The 19,798-nt window shown below is 39.7% G+C and overlaps 1 protein-coding gene across 4 annotated transcripts in view; it reads left to right on the forward strand.

The window, feature by feature from the left end:
• The window catches only part of KL (klotho), a 78,788-nt gene that overhangs the window by 43,455 nt on the left and 15,535 nt on the right, over nt 1-19,798 (forward strand). For all 4 annotated transcript variants that reach the window (XM_073795042.1, XM_073795044.1, XM_019936421.3 and 1 more), the window contains 3 exons: nt 2,845-3,013; nt 3,816-3,867; nt 4,354-4,483. The gene's annotated coding sequence lies outside the window, so the exon portion shown is untranslated. The remainder of the gene's footprint in view (nt 1-2,844; nt 3,014-3,815; nt 3,868-4,353; nt 4,484-19,798) is intronic.

A 19,798-nucleotide genomic window follows, 5' to 3' on the forward strand; every position in this document is an offset into this window, starting at 1 on the left:
TGATCACTTCGTTATTAAGTATTGTTTAGCCTCCATGTGTTTGTATTTTTTACAGCTCTTTTCCTGTAATTGATATCTAGTCTCATAGCGTTGTGGTTGGAAAAGATACTTGATACAATTTCAATTTTCTTAAATTTACCAAGGCTTGATTTGTGACCCAAGATATGATCTATCCTGGAGAATGTTCCATGAGCACTTGAGAAAAATGTGTATTCTGTTGTTTTTGGATGGAATGTCCTATAAATATCAATTAATTCCATCTCGTTTAATGTATCATTTAAAGCTTGTGTTTCCTTATTTATTTTCATTTTGGATGATATGTCCATTGGTGAAAGTGGGGTGTTAAAGTCCCCTACTATGAATGTGTTACTTCGATTTCCCCTTTTATGGCTGTCAGTATTTGCCTTATGTATTGAGGTGCTCCTATGTTGGGTGCCTAAATTGTTATATTTTCTTCTTGGATCGATCCCTTGATCATTATGTAGTGTCCTTCTTTGTCTCTTCTAATAGTCTTTGTTTTAAAGTCTGTTTTGTCTGATATGAGAATTGCTACTCCAGCTTTCTTTTGGTTTCCATTTGCATGAAATACCTTTTTCCATCCCCTTACTTTCAGTCTGTATGTGTCTCTAGGTCTGAAGTGGGTCTCTTGTAGACAGCAAATATATGCGTCTTGTTTTTGTATCCATTCAGCCAATCTGTGTCTTTTGGTGGGAGCATTTAGTCCATTTACATTTAAGGTAATTATCAATATGTGTGTTCCCATTCCCATTTTCTTAATTGTTTTGGGTTCGTTATTGTAGGTCTTTTCCTTCTTTTGTGTTTCTTGCCTAGAGAAGTTCCTTTAGCAGTTGTTGTAGAGCTGGTTTGGTGGTGCTGAACTCTCTCAGCTTTTGCTTGTCTGTAAAGGTTTTAATTTCTCCATCAAATCTGAATGAGATCCTTGCTGGGTAGAGTAATCTTGGTTGCAGGTTTTTCTCCTTCAACACTTTCAATATGTCCTGCCACTCCCTTCTGGCTTGCAGAGTTTCTGCTGAAAGATCAGCTGTTAACCTTATGGGGATTCCCTTGTGTGTTATTTGTTGTTTTTCCCTTGCTGCTTTTAATATGTTTTCTTTGTATTTAATTTTTGACAGTTTGATTAATATGTGTCTTGGCGTATTTCTCCTTGGATTTATCCTGTATGGGACTCTCTGTGCTTCCTGGACTTGATTAACTATTTCCTTTCCCCTATTAGGGAAGTTTTCAACTATAATCTCTTCAAATATTTTCTCAGTCCCTTTCTTTTTCTCCTCTTCTTCTGGAACCCCTATAATTCGAATGTTGGTGCGTTTAATGTTGTCCCAGAGGTCTCTGAGACTGTCCTCAGTTCTTTTCATTCTTTTTTCTTTATTCTGCTCTGCAGTAGTTATTTCCACTATTTTATCTTCCAGGTCACTTATCCGTTCTTCTGCCTCAGTTATTCTGCTATTGATCCCATCTAGAGTATTTTTCATTTCATTTATTGTGTTGTTCATCGTTGTTTGTTTCATCTTTAGTTCTTCTAGGTCCTTGTTAACTGATTCTTGCATTTTGTCTATTCTATTTCCAAGATTTTGGATCATCTTTACTATCATTTTTCTGAATTCTTTTTCAGGTAGACTGCCTATTTCCTCTTCATTTGTTAGGTCTGGTGGGTTTTTATCTTGCTCCTTCATCTGCTGTGTGTTTTTCTGTCTTTTCATTTTGCTTATCTTACTGTGTTTGGGGTCTCCTTTTTGCAGGCTGAAGGTTCGTAGTTCCTGTTGTTTTTTGTGTCTGTCCCCAGTGGCTAAGGTTGGTTCAGTGGGTTGTGTAGGCTTCCTGGTGGAGGGTACTAGTGCCTGTGTTCTGGTGGATGAGGCTGGATCTTGTCTTTCTGGTGGGCAGGTCCACGCCTGGTGGTGTGTTTTGGGGTGTCTGTAGACTTATTATGATTTGGGGCAGCCTCTCTGCTAATGGGTGGGGTTGTGTTCCTGTCTTGCTAGTTGTTTGGCATAGGATGTCCAGCACTGTAGCTTGCTGGTCGTTGAGTGAAGCTGGGTGCTGGCGTTGAGATGGAGATCTCTGGGAGATTTTCGGTGTTTGATATTATGTGCAGCTGGGAGGCCTCTTGTGGACCAGTGTCCTGAAGTTGGCTCTCCCACCTCAGAGGCACAGCACTGACTCCTGGCTGCAGCACCAAGAGCCTTTCATCCACAGGGCTCCTTAATTTGGGATGATTAGTTGTCTATTCAGGTATTCCACAGGTGCAGGTACATCAAGTTGATTGTGGAGCTTTAATCAGCTGCTTCTGAGGCTGCTGGGAGAGATTTCCCTTTCTCTTCTTTGTTCTCACAACTCCCAGGGGCTCAGCTTTGGATTTGGCCCCGCCTGTGCGTGTAGGTCGCCGGAGGGCGTCTGTTCTTTGGTCAGACAGGACGGGGTTAAAGGAGCCGCTGATTCGGAGGCTCTGGCTCACTCATGCCGGGGGTAGGGAGGGTCACGGTGTGTGGGGCGGGCCTGCGGCGGCAGAGGCCGACGTGACGTTGCTAGCCTGAGGCGCGCCGTGCGTTCTCCCGGGGGAGTTGTCCCTGGATCCCGGGACCCCGGCAGTGGCGGGCTGCACAGGCTCCCCGGAAGGGGGTGTGGATAGTGACCTGTGCCCGCACACAGGCTTCTTGGTGGCGGCAGCAGCGGCCCTAGCGTCTCATGTCTGTCTCTGGGCTCTGCACTTTCAGCTGCGGCTCGCGCCCGTCTCTGGAGCTCTCTCAAGCAGCGTTCCTAATCCCCTCTCCTCGTGCACCAGGAAACAAAGAGGTAAGAAAAAGTCTCTTGCCTCTTCGGCAGGTCCAGACTTTTTCCCGGACTCCCTCCCGGCTAGCCGCGGTGCACTAACGCCCTGCAGGCTGTGTTCACGCCGCCAACCTCAGTCCTCTCCCGGCGCTCCGACAGAAGCCGGAGCCTCAGCTCCCAGCCCCGCCCGCCCCGGCGGGTGAGCAGACAAGCCTCTCGGCTGGTGAGTGCCGGTCGGGCCGATCCTCTGTGCGGGAATCTCGCCGCTTTGCCCTCCGCACCCCTGTTGCTGTGCTCTCCTCCGCGGCTCCCAAGCTCCCCCACTCCGCCACCCAAAGTCTCCGCCCGCGAAGGGGCTCCTAGTGTGTGGACACTTTTCCTCCTTCACAGCTCTCTCCCGCTGGTGCAGGACCCGTCCCTATCCTTTTGTCTCTGTTTAGTTTTTTCTTTTGCCCTAACCAGGTACGTGGGGGGTTCCTTGCCTTTTGGGAGGTCTGAGGTCTTCTGCCAGCGTTCAGTAGGTGCTCCGTAGGAGTTGTTCCACGCGTAGATGTATTTCTGGTGTATCTGTGGGGAGGAAGGTGATCTCCGCGTCTTACTCTTCCGCCATCTTCCCGGAAGTCTATCTCCATTTAATATTTAATATTGAACAACGCTGCTAAAAATTTCAGCCTGGGAAGGAAAATATTAATTTGGATGACCAATCTTCACAGGTGGGCCTGGTTCTAGAGGGGAAAACAGAAGCCACGGCTGTTTTGTTTTGTTTTGAGTATTTAGCGCAGTGTCCCATGCAAAATATTAATAAAGGTCAGTTAGTTCAATAAATGTGGGAAGGAGTGATGGAGTTAATGAATGAACAGAATTAGCTCACCGACACCATCTTTGTCCAGAGACTGATTTAATAGGGACCATCTGTCAAGAATCAGAAACTGCTATATATTAGATGCCACACAGCTCAATTCTTTGTATTCAGAGGAGGGAATGATGACTTACATGTAATAACCTTTGATAACCTGTCTTTCTAGGTTGCAAGGCAGTAAACTGCTGTCCTGTCCTCATCTGTAGACTACTCACTAGGTGAGAGTATTATTAACTCTTTTCCTCATTATTCACCATGTCCTTCAACTAGTCAGTAATCCTTTTGTTTGCAAGACTTGTTATTGGGTTAAGTTCTTTATCTGCAAATAAAAACAGGGAACTCATCTAGAAGGACTCCCTTTACGTCATCTCCAGATACTTATAATTTCCTAGAACATGTAGCTTTCTACTTAGACCTATTACCTTTTTCAATTTTCATAACTATTAAATACTGTTAGAATTTTGTCTGTCATAGTGCATTTCCTGGACCGTTTTTGTTTCATACATTTGTGGTAAATACCCATTGTTTGATATCCAAGAGAAAGAGGTCAAGAAAAACCACAAGGAACCTTGAGTAAAGTGCAAATGCCAATAACTACTGTGACAGGATGCCTAAAATATGGTGAAATCCCATTTCACGACATGATTGCTACACACCAGCAAAGACTTGCTGACTGATATTCAGCCCCTTTTTTGATCCAATAGGTTAAAGAAGAAAAACATTTCAACCTACATATTAATGGAATCAGAAAGGCTTAGGGAAAAGAGTCAGCAAGACCCATGTTCAGAATTTGCTGAGCCTCTGTTTCCTCATCTGTGAAACGGGAGTAACATAGTAAGTATTCAATAAATAAAGCACCTATCCTAGAAGTATTTTTTTCCAAACTGATTTCACTTACTCTTAACGTGCATGTGATTTCTTGTTAATCAGATTTTTGGAGCTCAGTAACATAAAACCAGGGCCTATTACAGTCAAATAATTCACCCAGAAGCCCTTTAGTTATTTTATTTGTGGCTTTGAATATACATCTTCATAGAATGTCCTTGGTAAAAACCAAACAAACAAACAAGCAAAAAATCAACACCCACATGTACTTAATCATATCAATACTAGAGTATTTTCTTGGATTCTAATTTTACAAATGTTGGATTGATAGAATCCTGAAGATAATTTGGCAGGAGGTGTTTCTATATCAGTGTGTTGTACCATCTGCTCTTTTAAAATAATCTAATGACACAGGCAAAACACTGAGATTTGTGTATTTGTTACTGGTAAATAACTGAAGGCCCATTAACTAAATTTTTATGTGATTCAAAAATCTTTGGTAGAGTTTCTGATTTTGGTAGAATCTTCAATATGCTTATTTATGGTAAAACTAATTAATTTTAAATGAGCTTATTTATATGATATAAATTATTTGCAACTGAAACATTGCCCCTTAATAAACTGCTGGAATAAGCTGACATGTTTTTCTTTTTTGAAGTCTCAATTGATTAGTTTGTAAAATTCGTTTTTTTTTCAATATTGTAGCAGTTGTCTAATTATGGCCGTAAGCATAAATGTTGCCTAAGGCATTTCAGCCTGTTTTGATCTCCAAATGCATGTGAATCAAAGCTTTAGCTAATTTAGTTCTAAGTTATTAGACCGCAAGTTCTATAGTGTTTCAAGGCCATGCTGCTGCATTTAAGACATGAAGGCTTTATAACTTTTTTTTTCCTCTTTAAATTATGGGTATTATGAGTCTCTGGTAAGTAGCCCAGAGGCTTCAAGATAAAACATTTCAATGAACAGGGACAGTAGTGGTAAGCCGCGGAGCAGTGAAATGGAGATATAATTAGAGCTAAAGATTGACGGGTCAGGTGAAAATATTCCATTAGTAAAGGACAACACGATAAAGAATGAACCAGATTTTCTTCCAAATTCGTACCATTCTAAAATGTCCTTATTTTTTTTTTGTGCCTGTCATGAATCTATCAAGCCAGCAAAACAAACACAGTGGGGGTTACTGGGCGATCAGACTGACAAGATCAGAGCAGCAAGCTTCCCTCAGTGCGGGGGACTCAGTGGCAGTGGTTCATAGACACAAAGGGCTGAGATAAGGGAAGCCTGGAAGCACGTGAAAGCCTTGCAGTTCTGAGGAGAGCCCGTGGTGGGGCAGGGCCTCAGGATTGAGGGGTGCGATTTCAAAATGCAGATGACCAGGCCTTTTCCTTTAGTCCCCACTCTCTGAAGTGCCCTTGGGGAGAGGGCTGCAGCACCTGAGGTTTGGCAAGGGGGCTCCCCTGAGACATTCTGACAGGTGTTCATTGACAGCCATGGCGTTACATGGAAGAGTGTGGTCAAGGCCGGGTTCAGTGGGTGCAAGAAGGTGAGGAAGATCGAAGGACAAGGGGACAGAACCAGAACCTGGAATGTCAGAATTCAAGATGAAGCTTTTTCGGTTTGTATCAGGAGGGTTGTGTGGAGAAGCAACGCCATTGGAGGTGATGATGTTTAGCGAATGTTAGTCCAGGGTACGGAGAAGGGCATTTACAAGGAGGCTGGAAAGTCTGGGAACGATTCAGGGCTTACGAGAGTGGGCCCAGTGGAGGAGGGGAGGGATGCAAAACATAGATGAAAATTGTGAGAGAGGCATTAAGGTGTGTCCAGAAAGCCAGAACATTCCTAAGATGAACAGGAGCAGGTGAATGAAAGGCTCTGGGGAGCAAGGATTATGCCAGCTCCTCAACATGGGAACAGAGGCCTCAGTTGTGGAAGGAAAGGGCTCTACCATAGTGTAGGCAGCCCCAAACCAGACTGGGATTTTCAGATTCCTAGGTCTGCTCTCAAATTTGCTTTATAACCTGGAGTAAGTCACCAAGGCTGCGGAGTCTTATTGTTCTTGTCTGTAGAGAGACGGGGTTAATCAAGACCAGTAGGTTTCAACCTTGGTTACACATTAGAATCATGTGGGAGCTTTTAAAAATCCCCAGACTGATTAAATCAGATTCTCTTAGGGTGGGATCCAGGCAATGGTATGTTTTAAAGCTCCCAGGTGATTACCATGGGAAGCTAAAACTGTGAACCAGAAATCTCTGAGCTTGAGGATATCTTAATAGAAACCTCTAAAAAACAAAAACAGAACAAAACAACAGCATCTCTCCAACTTTATTTTTATTTTTATATTTTTTTAATAGTAAGGAGGACCTTATTAAAGACAAATGACTAGGGGCATGACTATTATAATAGGGGATTGAGATTGGACTACATAAAGAGGCCAGGGTGTCATAGCCATCAAGCAAAGTGAGGAGGGTCAGGAATTTTGGAATTATCAGACCAGGAATTTAAAACAACTGTGATTAATATGCTAAGGACTCTAGTGGAGAAAGAAGCAGCACACAAGGACAGATGGGCAAGGTAAGCAGAGAGATGGAACTCCTAAGAAGGAACCAAAAAGAAATGCTAGAGATCAAAAGCACTGTAACAGAAATGAAGAGTGCCTCTGATGGGCTATAAGCCCATCTACAAGTCTACTTATAAAGTAGACTGGACACGGTTAAGGAAAGAATCTAAAAAGATGATACAAATGATGCTTGCTCTGTCTCTTCAAATTGTTTTTTTAATTTAATTTTTATTTTATATTGGGGTATAGTTGATTTACAATGTTGTGTTAGTTTCAGGTGTACAGCAGAGTGGTTCAGTTATACATATATCCATTCTTTTTCAGATTCTTTTCCCATATAGGTTATTACAGAATATTGAGTAGAGTCTCCTATGCTATGCAGTAGGTCATTGTTGATTATCTATTCTATATATAGTAGTGTGTATATGTTAATCCCAAACTATATTCATCCCTCAAACAACCATAGAGGAGCCTCCTCTCCAACACCTGTTAAGCCAGTTAGTAAGAATCCCAAACTCCTAATTTATCCCTCCCCCCGCTTCCCCTTTGGTAACCATACTTTTGTTTTCAAAGTTTGTGAGTCTGTTTTGTAAATAAGTTCATTTGTATCATCTTTTTAGATTCCACATATAAGTGATATCATATGATATCTGTCTTTCTCTGTCTGACTTAGTTCACTTAGTATGATAATCTTTAGGTCTATACGCATTGCTGAAAATGGCATTATTACATTCTTTTTATGGCTGAGTAATATTTCATTGTATATATGTACCGTATCTTCTTTATCCATTCCTCTTTCAATGGACATTTAGGTTGTTTCCATGTCTTGGCTATTGCAAATAGTGCTGAAGTGAACATTGGGGTGCATGTATCTTTTCAAATTATTTTAACTTTAATTAGGTCCCATTTGTTTGTTTTTATTTTCATTACTGTAGGAGGTGGATCCAAAAAGATATTGCTGCAATTGATGTCAAAGAGTCTTCTGCCTGTGTTTTCCTCTAAGAGTTTTATAGTACCCAGTGTTACATTTAGGTCTTTAATGCATTTTGAGTTTATTTTTGTATGTGGCGTTAGAGAATGTTCTAATTTCATTCTTTTACGTGTAGCTGTCCAGTTTTCCCAGCACCACTTATTGAAGAGGCTGTCTTTTCTCCATTGTATACTCTTGCCTCCTTTGTCATAGAGTAATTGACCATAGATGTGTGGGTTTATTTCTGGGCTTCCTATCCTAGTCCATTGATCTGTATTTCTGTTTTTGTGCCAGTAACATACTGTATTGATTACTGTAACTTTGTAGTGTAGTTTGAAGTCAAGGAGCCTGATTCCTTCAGCTCTGTTTTTCTTTCTCAGGCTTGCTTTGGATATTTGGGGTCTTTTGTGTTTCCATACAAATTTAAAAAAAATTGTTCTAGTTCTGTGAAAAATGCCACTGGTAATTTGATAGGCATTGCACTGAATCTGTAGATTGCCTTGGGCAGTATGCTTATTTTGACAATATTGATTCTTCCAATCCAAGAACATGGTATATCTTTCCATATGTTTGTGTCATCTCTGATTTCTTTCATTAACATCTTGTAGTTTTCAGAGTACAGGTCTTTTGCCTCCTTAGGGAGGTTATTGATAATTCCAAAATTCCAAAATCCCTTCCATGTCTGGTCCTGATGCTTGCTCTGTCTTTTCAAATTATGTTTTTTGCCTTTTGGTAGATCTTCTAATTTTTTCTTGGTAACTGGACATGGTGTACTGGGTAAAAGGAACTGCTGTAACTAGGTCTTTAGTAATGTGAGGGTGAGGTGTGGGGGAACAGGAATCATTCTCTAGCCTATGGTTAGGTCTCAGTCTTTCAGTGAGTCTGTGCCTTTGGGCTGTGAACTTCATAGCATTCCTCAGTTTTTTCTTCTATCTTAGGTGGGACAGGATGGATAGCATGAGACGGAGTTGGGTATTTCCATTCTCCCATGTGGAAAGCTAGAACTGAGTGGAGTTGGGTGTTTCCCTTCCCCCAGGTCAGATAGGCTCTGATAATATCCCAGTAAGTTAGGCTCTGTTCAACTAGTTTCTCCTGAGGGCAGGTTTTTTAAGAACAGAGTGCTCTGGCATATTTCAAAATAGTTTCTTTTCTCTGATGACTGGGTTCCCCTGGAGTTTTTAACACTGAGCCTCTGGCAATTCATGAATTACATTTCAGGTTTTCCTCCCTGGCACTGATTCCTGAGCTGGTTTCCATTCATGAGTCTCTACTTGGGTAAGCCCCAACTCCCTATATTTGTCTGTCTCTCCAGTTGGGGGCAGCAGTTTGCCCTGTGTCCTACCCTCTCTTATGGATCCAAGAAGAATTGTTGCTTTTTCAGTCCGTTCAGCTTTTTACTCATTGTTAGGATGGAGTGATGACTTCCTGCCCATCACTGCTAAATAGAGAAAGAAAGGGAAGAGTCAATGAAATGCTGTAGTGCTTATAAAGCAAACCGTGGGGCTACTTTCAACCCAACTGCAATACAGTTGCAAAATATACTCTCTAACAGCTCAGCAGTCTCTCCAGCTCTGTCAGTGAAGCACAAATCTATGAAGTCCACCAAGGATCATAACTGTTTATATGATGGGCTTTTGAACAGTTGGATCTGGTACTCTTAAACATCAACCTAAAAGGCTGGACAACATCATCATGATTCACCATCATGATTTTATTAAAGTGAAGTGGAAACAGTATATATTTGATGCATGTAAAGATGACTTGCACTGTTGTTTTTGAAAGTCATTAAGAATATCGTGTTGGGCTTCCTTGGTGGCGCAGTGGTTGAGAGTCCGCCTGCCAATGCAGGGGACACAGGTTCGTGCCCCTGTCCGGGAAGATCCCACATGCCGCGGAGCGGCTGGGCCCGTGAGCCATGGCCGCTGAGCCTGTGTGTCCGGAGCCTGTGCTCTGCAATGGGAGAGGCCACAACAGTGAGAGGCCCGCGTACCACAAAAAAAAGAAAAGAAAAAAAAAAAGAATATCATGTTAACACAGGAATTTGTAATTTTGTTCACAACATTTTGTATTATGAATGACAAGTGAGTGTTTTATTTCTGGATACAATTACACATTGATGAAATCATCACAAAACGACTTTGCAAACAGTGTTCTCAGTGCATTCATGCTGGATGTCTCTTGTTGGATGTCTCTCTAGCCTTCAACCAGATATATCTGAAGAGGAATATTCATTATCTTTTCCTTCAAAGGAGCCCTTCCTTCTGTTTCCTTAATTTTCTTCAGTCAGCCCTTGGAGACATTCAGGCATGAAATGCTACGGGGATTTTTCGTTCTGATATTTCTAGCATCCGTGCTTCATTTGGATACTTGCTGCTGTTGTCTTCTTTGAACCTTTCACTTTGATTTTTCCAGTAATCCTTAAATGGTTTCCTGGCGTGTGTCCATTCTGTACATCAAGTGCCATTTTGATTTGGTCGCTTCTCTCTTCAAATACTTTTAATGTGTGTCCCTACTCCCCACAATCAGCTGACATTTGCTCTCAAGTCTCCCTTCTCATGTCCTCTGGCCTGTTCACCCTCAACCTCACTGAACGTTAGAATCAGCAACTACTGCCTCTTACCGGGACTTGTGTGATTGTCTAATCGCTTCCATTAGATTATAAAGTGCTCTGAGGAAGGGACCTCATCTTATTTGTCTTGTTATTCCCTAGAATGTATATTAATTGCTTAAGAAACATTTCTTGTGTGAATAAATGCTTAATGAAACGCATTATAGATGCGTTCTTTAAAAAGAGTTCACTCTTTTTTTCCAGTTACCGAGGCTCAGTTGAACTCATTACCTGGAGTTTTGCTAGTCAGACTTCTCTTTAGCAATGTTTATGATGATAATTGGTGTTCATTGTGATTACCCGAGGGCGGTACAAAATCTTGAAGTATCTTCTCAGTTATTTAAAAGAAGATCATATTAAGATGTTTGTTTCTAGTTAACAGATTCTTTGTATGTATCATCATGGATTATCCATTTGAAAATAAGTAAAATACAATTAAAAATCACAATAGTATCACACTGAACACTAATCTTCCTTTGATTATTAGTGCATTCAAGAAATAATTAGCACACACTTAATATGTACACGTTAGTAGAATAATTAAGCAGGATGTTCTATTTTAGTGTATGTATATTGGAAATGCCTTGTGCATCAATTGTGCTAGCTAATGGTTTACTGTAATTGGCACACAGCGTGATATCTAATCAATTTTTTCAGTAAACAGAGGATGGCTCTTTGAAATAGTATATTTTAGACAGCAATTACTAAAGTTTACCTATGAAGCAAAATTCTATAAATCAAATCCAGTTCTTGGATATTCCTTTTAGGGTATCTTAGAGCAGCTTGGCGTCCTGATTTAGCGGCGTCTTTGGTCTCTGCTTCTGGACTTTGAGCAATGGTATGTCAGCAGCACTTTTCCCCGCGTCTGCTCAGTGCGGGGCAGATGCAGTTGTAAGAATGCAGATTCTACTAGATGCTTTAAGCTGGGGTTCTCATGCCTGGTTGTGCATTGGAATCACCTGGGGAGTTTTAAAACCCACTGATGCCTGGCCCCATTTGCAGGGGTTCCAGCTTAATTGGTCTGGGATGTTGCCCTGCATCTCTTACCTTGCCCCAGTGCCCACTGGGTGGGCCTTCCAGCCTCTCCCAGGTGACCCTGGCCCCTGGGGTCCAGAAACACCCTCTCCTTTATCCTGTAGCTCAGAGGAGCCCGTGGATGCCCGCTGTTGCTACTCGCTAGCTTTCTTCTCCATCCTGTTGGCTTCTCAGCTCTTCCAAGGCCCCTGGAACCAACTCTTTGCATGACATTCCCTCTGCTGTAAAATTTCCAAGTGCTTCTTTTCCTTGTGCAGGTTTTTATGGGACCTTGACTAAGACAGCTGGCAGCGAAGACAGGAAAGGTGAATTACTCACAGTATGGGGCAACCTTAAACAGCCAGCACTAGTGCTGGCTGGGAGGGCAGAAGAGGCCATCAAGTGGAGGGGGAGGGTGGGAAGGATGCAGGCATGGTGGCCATTTCCAGAGGCCACTCATTCAGCTGTAGAGACACCTGCAGATAGTCTATAACACAAATCTCATGGGAGAATCTAATGAAATATTTTAATTTCATCTTTTTGATGATTTCATTTCCTTGTAATAGGTCACACTTTTATAAAGTCCATCAGGGAGGAAATTAATTTTTTTACTTTATGCCTATCTATTGGTAAATAGGGTTGATTAATCAAACCTGATTACCCTTTTAGTACATACTGGTAAAGCTGAAAACACTTAATTGTGAATTTCTTTTTAAATTCAGAATTCCTTTTTACCAAACCCTGCTGTTGGCTTATGCTTCAAATTCATGACCAAACATCAGGTGTTGGAAAAGCCTCATCCCAGTTAAAAAAAAAACAACCCAACTTCAGAAAATGTCTGTTCTTTGTCTTGTGTGGGTAAGAGGAGATGCTCTGTTCTATATTACTTATGAGTGTTGTCACGTTGGAGCTCTGCTGACAGCTGCCATGTAACCCAGAGGAGCAACAATCCCAGACATCAGATAAAAGCCATGTGTGTTTGTTGGTTGTATACATGGACACTCAAAGCCTGCTTTCAAGTAAGCACAGGAAGGATCCCATACAGACTCATGCTCACACAGCCACACATCCCCTCCACACACTCAGCGGATCCTGCGGCAGCTTCGCCCGGCCATACTTTCTGAATGGTCTTACTGAACTGGATTCTGTTTCTGCTCCCTTGTGGACTCCTTCAGAAAGCAGTAGTGAACATCCTCTATATTTTACCGAAAAAATTTGCTAGTCAAACCAGCACTTTTGTTCTCTTAGGGACATCACTGCCATCAGCTAAGAGACTGAGCCTCACTTATCTAGAATTGAACAGTAATAATAAACATTTGTCACGCCCTATCTTGAAAGGTATGCCGTTATTCCTGTTTTATAAATCAGAAGACTGAGACTTACAGAGGTTAATGACATGCCAAAGGCTCACGGCAGGAAAGTGGAGGATATGAACAGGCAGGATTGTTCCAGAACCTGCACTCTGAATTATGGTATGGACTGAATTTATGTCCATCATGTTTTAAATGGCTGGATGAATCCAGAACTTCCCTATGCCTGAGCTAATTAGTCTTGGGAAAATTAGGGGCTCAGAAAGAGCCAGCAACTAATTTAAGTCATTAGTGACTATTTAGTTAGGATCACGTTGGTTTCCTAGAAAAGGTACCAACTGATTTACAAGGAGAGAGAGAATTGCCGGCTTAGAGAGCTTCAGAAAACCTCTAGAAGGAGAGACTGTAAATGGCAGATTTATAAGACAAATTACTTACTAGATTGGCAAAAAAAGTGTGTTAAACACTCCAATCCAAACCACTAGTGGGTACAAAACCAGAAATCACCATTGCTATGTGTCTGGATTCCCCGGCAGGGCCTGTGTTGAGAAAGGCCCTGTGCTTGGTTTAATGTTATTCTACGACTGTTTTGAAATTCTTAAAATAATTTTGTCTTTGAACTTGTGTTTTGTGAGGAGGCTGATGGGCCAGTGTGATACTCACACGGGCAGCGGAGATGCAACAGGCAGCAATGGGCAATTCTACAAGTTGGAGGAATGTCAGAGGAAACGATAAGATAACACTGTATAAATCGACATTCAAAGTGTACTTCAGACATACGCAACACATTTGTACAGAGAGTGAAATCTTTTCGAAAAATTATTCCTTGACAATCAGCAGTTCTAGATGTAATAAAATTTATATTTCGATATAATTTATCAGAAACTTATCCCAGTATAATGTCCCAAAATAATCCCAACAGTGTTGTCACAGCCTATCATTTACTCTTAATAGCTCCAACAACAGTTGCACATGCATAAAGAGACTTCTCAAAATTGAAAACTATCAAAAAGTGTTTCTAGGGCTTCCCTGGTGGCGCAGTGGTTGAGAGTCTGCCTGCCGATGCAGGGGACGCGGGTTCATGCCCTGGTCCGGGAAGATCCCACATGCCGCGGAGCGGGTGGGCCCGTGAGCCATGGCTGCTGAGCCTGCACGTCCAGAGCCCGTGCTCTGCAACGGGAGAGGCCACAACAGTGAGAGGCCCGCGTACCCCAAAATATATATATATATGGAGAAAACAATCATGAGAAAAAAAAGACTTTTGGAGGATATATTTGGAAGAACTAACATGTGAATAAAAGAAGATCCAGAGAGGAGAAAAGGAACAGATGATGACAAGGCAATAATTAAACTAATAAAAGAAGAAAATGTCCTCAAGATTAAGAAAGACCTGAATGTGCAAATTGAAACTCTTCACCAAGTTCCAAGCAGAAGGGATGAGAAAAAAAGTCACCAAAGCTTGCCTGGAAAATTCTTCAACTCCAAGAATGAAGAGAAACCATTACTAACTTCTAGATGGAAATAACCGGCTACTTAAAGAATCAGACAGCCATGCACTGTTTTATATGCAATGCCTTAGACAGAAGGTGGCGAATGGCATCTGAGAGAAATGAACTGCAACCCATGGTCCTGTATCCACTTAAGACGTCATTCCCATTTCAGAACGGAACAGAGAGTGGTGCTGTGACCCAGAGAGTACATCACTTGGGCATATTGGTGCCAGAGGAAACTACTAGAGGGAGGACTATACAACCAAACAACTGTACCGTAACCAACACACCACCATCCTCTACCAGCACAACCACCAAAGACAGGAGAACACGAAGAGGAAGAGAGGTAGTGCTTGACAATACATAAACAGTTAAATTTAAATGGATAGTAATAGACCAGGGAAGGTATGCTAGCTACCCCAAAGAAGAATTCTTAAAATAAAGAGGAACTGTGTGAGGGTAATTCTAATAATAATCTAGAATGAAAAGTACAAAACTATCTCAGAGAAATCTACAAGTTAGGGGTGAAGGGGGAGAAAAGTAATGAAGAAAAGCATTTCAAAGATTTTATCTTGGTCTGGTTAAGGGCAGAATTGAGAACAGCAGTGAACATATTCTAAAAGTCTGACCTTATTAGTGTAGACTATCTTGGTGAAGGAAGCAAATTATATCTTGTTTTTAAAAAATATTACAGAAATACATGTTTTGTTATGAGGTCCTAGAGAGGGGAGGCAAACATTAATGGGATAGAAAGTTACAAAACAGCAGCGCTAACAAAAGGAAAAAAGAGTGAATAGAAACTTATGAAAACCAGCAAAAAAGAGCAAAAGGAAAAAGAGGAGACAACAAAGTGAACATAAAATGAACGTAAAACTAGAAGGAGTAAAATAAACTACAAAAATATATACAATGAGGCCATTAAAAACACGGAAAGTCTGAGAAAGGCTCACAGCCGAGAGAAGCCTGAGGAACATGAGAACTAAATGTAATGTGGGAGGACTTTCAAGATGGCAGAGGAGTAAGACATGGAGATCACCTTCCTCCCCACAGATACATCAAAAAATACATCTACATGTGGAACGACTCCTACAGAATTCAGTTTGTTATACAGCAGAAACTAACACATCATTGTAAAGCAATTATACTCCAATAAAGATGTTAAAAAAAAATGTTATGTGGTGTCCTGGATGGGATCCTGGGACAGGAAATGGACATTAGGAAAAAACTAAGGAAATCTGGTTTTGTTTTTAGCTTCAGTAAAAAGTAGAATTACAAGGCTACAGCACGTCTCAGGAACCCAAGGACTGGGATGAAGTTGGGCCTCCGATACAAACTTTAAAGAGGGACTGATGTGCTGTTGTGAGCTGGGAAATTTTCTTTTCCTCCATGTCTCAACTCTGCTTCTTTCTTGCATGTCTGCTTCAAGGTTCTGTGATGTGGCAGCCTGGGTTTCCAACCACACAGTGGAAAACTGCCAGTGATGTTTCCTTAATTTATATCTCCTCTGATTAACAGACCATTCATTTATTCAGTCATTCATTCATTCATATAAGAAATATATATTGCATGCCTACTGTGTGCCAGTTAAACTCTATTGTGTTTATGTTTTGCGGATAAGATAAAGCAAACATTATTCCATCCTCGTGGAAGTTACTAGATCATAAGAAAGATATTGCTTTATTACTTATACAAATAACAATATAATGACCAATAGACAAGTGCCAAGAAGAAAATATTCTTTGTATCATGAATCTGTTCCCCAACTGAGTATAGGGTATGAAGGAGGACTTCTGGGGGAAGTGACATAAAACTGAGACCTATGCGTAAATACAAGTTACCCAGCCACTGGGGACAGGTGTGGTGAACACCTTTATAAAAAAAGTTTGAAGATGAGAGAAGGGACAGAGGTAGAAAGTTAGCCTATTTCTCCTAAGCCTATAGCTAGTGTCTACAAGATGGATTCAATAAATTTCTATTTATTAAACACAAATTTATTTATTGACTCTCAAAGAACATGTAGTTTTGTAGTGTCCATGTAACATTTACAAAAATAGTTGATCATGTTCTTGACCACACAGAAAGTCTTAATCTCAGTAAAGTAATTTAGAAATCTAGAAAACATTGTTAATTTCCTAGGAAAATATAAATTTTTAAAATTCATTGAAGAAGTAGAATTTTTGAATAGTTTGAGTGCTATAGGAGAGATTAGAAAAGAAATTAAAAATGTATTATTGAAAAAGTTAACAGGATTTGATAATTGCATAGCTGAACACTATTTAACCTTAGAGGGCAAGCATTTCTGATGTAATTTAAATTATTTAAGACTGTAGAAGAAGACAGACAAGTTCTCATTGTATTTATGAGGCCAATCTTATTACTGCAACCTGATAAAAATAGTAGTGCAAAAAGACCAATAGTACACTAGATGCAGAAAATTCTAAATGTGATATTAGCTACAATAGTCCAGTCATGTATTGAATATTAACTGACTAATAAACTGTGGCAAAGTAGAGTTTTTTGGAAGAATGCAGGGTTGCATTGGTATCAGGAAATCAAGCAATATGATTCATTACACCAACAAATTAAAGCAGAAAAGTAAATTAACATGTCAATAGATGTTGAAAAGCCATCTTGATAAACATTTGGCAGCTATCCTTAATGAGAACTTTAGGAAAATATGTACAGGAGGAACATTTGTAAGTTTGATAAAGACTACAAAACACTGGCAAACATTATTCTAAATAGCAGACCACTAAAATTACTTTAATTATGACCAGGAACTAGATAAGATTGCTTGTTCTTGCCATTATTATTCAACATTGTTTTAAAAGTTCTAGCAAATGCAGTGAGAAAAGATAGTAAAATAATTTGTATAAACATTGAAAAAGGATAAAACTCTTTTTCTTGATAATATTATTATATTCCTGGAAAACCCAAGAGACATAAGGAAAAAATACTTGAATTGGTAAGACAGATAGATATAAAAATACATATAACGATCAATAGCAGAAATGACCTAACCATGAAAATGGGAAAAAATTAATCTGTGGTTACAATAAAATGCAAAGAAATACTGTGGGAAGACAACTATTACATCCTGAAAAGACTCAAACAAATGGAAAATCATACTAAGTTCTTAGATGTATAGACTAAAAATAATTTAAATGTTAGAGCTTCTAAAATTCACTATATACATGTACATATAATATTTACATTTAACATTAATTATGATATATACTGCAATTCCAATTAGAATCATAGCATTTAAAAACAATATTAAAAGATCTTAAAGCTTATTTGGAAAAATAAGAAGCCCAAGAATAAAATGTATACAAAGAAGACTAGTGAGTGCAGATATTAAAGCATACTATAAAGCCACTATAATCAAATAAATAAGGCATTGGTTTTTTAAATAAGTATACATGGTAGAGGAATTGAATGAAAAGTCTTGGTATAGATTCCAAAATATACACTATTTTAATCTGTTATGAAGTTGATATTTTAATTCAGTGTGAGCTGGAAGGTGCTGGCTCAATTGACCATGCAGCTGGAAGAAAATGGAAATATACAGGTCTCTCAGCATTTATAGAAATAAATTCCAGATAACTGAAGACTTCAAAGCAAAAAATTAAATGTAAAAATAAATCAGTGAATAGATAGATGAATGAATGACTTAAATTACAGAAGAAAATCTAGGAGCCTGTACATAAAATTTAGGGTTTGTGGAGACTGTTCTTAACCAAGACAAGAAACCAAAAGCTATAGAAGATTTAAACAAGGTCAATGAGAAATTGTACAGTTAAAAATATATTTGCATCACAGATGATTAAAGCAAAGTTAATATCTTTAAAATACTAAGAGTTCTTACTAATGGCAACAAATAGTAGAAAATAAATATGAATGGATAATTTATCCAAAAGTGGATATAATGGCCATAAACATATGGATACTCAAAATTATCAGTAATCAGAGAAATGCAAATTAAAGTAACAATGCATTATCCCCTTATAACCATGTATTTAATACAAATATAATAGAACATAACACCATCATACTCTTTAGAGGTAAGGGTGCACAGGAAAAGGTACTGTCATATTCTGCAAGTTAAATATTAATTGCAGTATGGCAATATCTTCTGAGAATAAAAATTCACATACACTTTGATCCACCAGTCTCATTCCTGGGAGGCTATTCCAAAGACATAAAAATACATAATAATCTCATAAAAATAATATGTACCATGTTTATTACAGCATTATTCATACAGTTAAAATTCTGAAACAAAGTGAATCCCCATAGAAGAATGGTTGAATCAGTCTTCAAAAGAAAATATTTAAAAATTTCATAGAATATTATGCAGCCATTAAAAAGGATAAACCATAGCAAAGTCTGTACCCTTGGTTAGGATTTCTATGAAGTATCATTGAGTGACAAAAATCTAGCTGCAGAGATGTATGGTACTATATTTCTCTAAATAATACTAATACACAAGGAAGAAACTATGTCGTGTATATGTGCATTTGTGAACGTGTGTATGTGTTTACAACACTAGGTTGTTAACACAGGGTACTTAGTGTGGTTTAGGAAGAAAGAAAGGAAGGTAGGAAAGAAGGAAGGAATAAATAAGAGGGGGAAAGAATTGAACTATTTAAAAAGCTAGCATGATCCCCATTTATGTTCTCTTTGTGGAATAATAAAAAATAAAGGAATGCCAGGCTACCGATAGGCAAGCTTTCAGTCACTTTTCATAAGAGCTGACTTTTCTACCTTATTGTTCCTGTAGCTGCTATTCTGTCAGCAGTTATGTTCCAGTCAGCACACTGAGGAGAGTTCTTTTTCATCTCTGCAGCCTACTTAAATAAACACAGGAGCTCCACATTTCTTTATTGTTCCGTTTGTCAGATTGTGTGCGAGCCACAGAAAAAGACAGAACATTGCACAACCATTTTGCCACACTTGACAGTTTAATGGACCTGCCAATTGTTGCACCAGCTTTGTATTATTAAATGTTTTAATCAAAGAGAAACTAGAAATCTATACAAGGGAACTTCCGAAGAGCTACATTTCTATTAATTCCTGGAGTCACAGCACATTAGGAAGAGAAGCCTGTAGAAGACTTTGCGTGATAACTCCTGACACTGGGAATGCCAGTTAAACTGTGAGACCAGATCTTCAGGGCCACCTACTCACTTGGGAAATAAAGAATGTCTGCAGGGGGTGTTACTGACCTCTCCAGGGTGGTCCTGCCGTACAGTTACCCCTTTCCTCTGATTTTCTCCTTCCTGTTGGGTGATTACTTCTTCTCCAGGGCCATCATCTGTCTCCCTGGTTTCCTTGACTTTTGTCTTACGATCTCTTTGAAGACCCACTGATCT

The sequence above is a fragment of the Tursiops truncatus genome, chromosome 18 (genome assembly GCF_011762595.2).
Source record: "Tursiops truncatus isolate mTurTru1 chromosome 18, mTurTru1.mat.Y, whole genome shotgun sequence".
In the NCBI taxonomy this organism is placed as follows: domain Eukaryota; kingdom Metazoa; phylum Chordata; class Mammalia; order Artiodactyla; family Delphinidae; genus Tursiops; species Tursiops truncatus.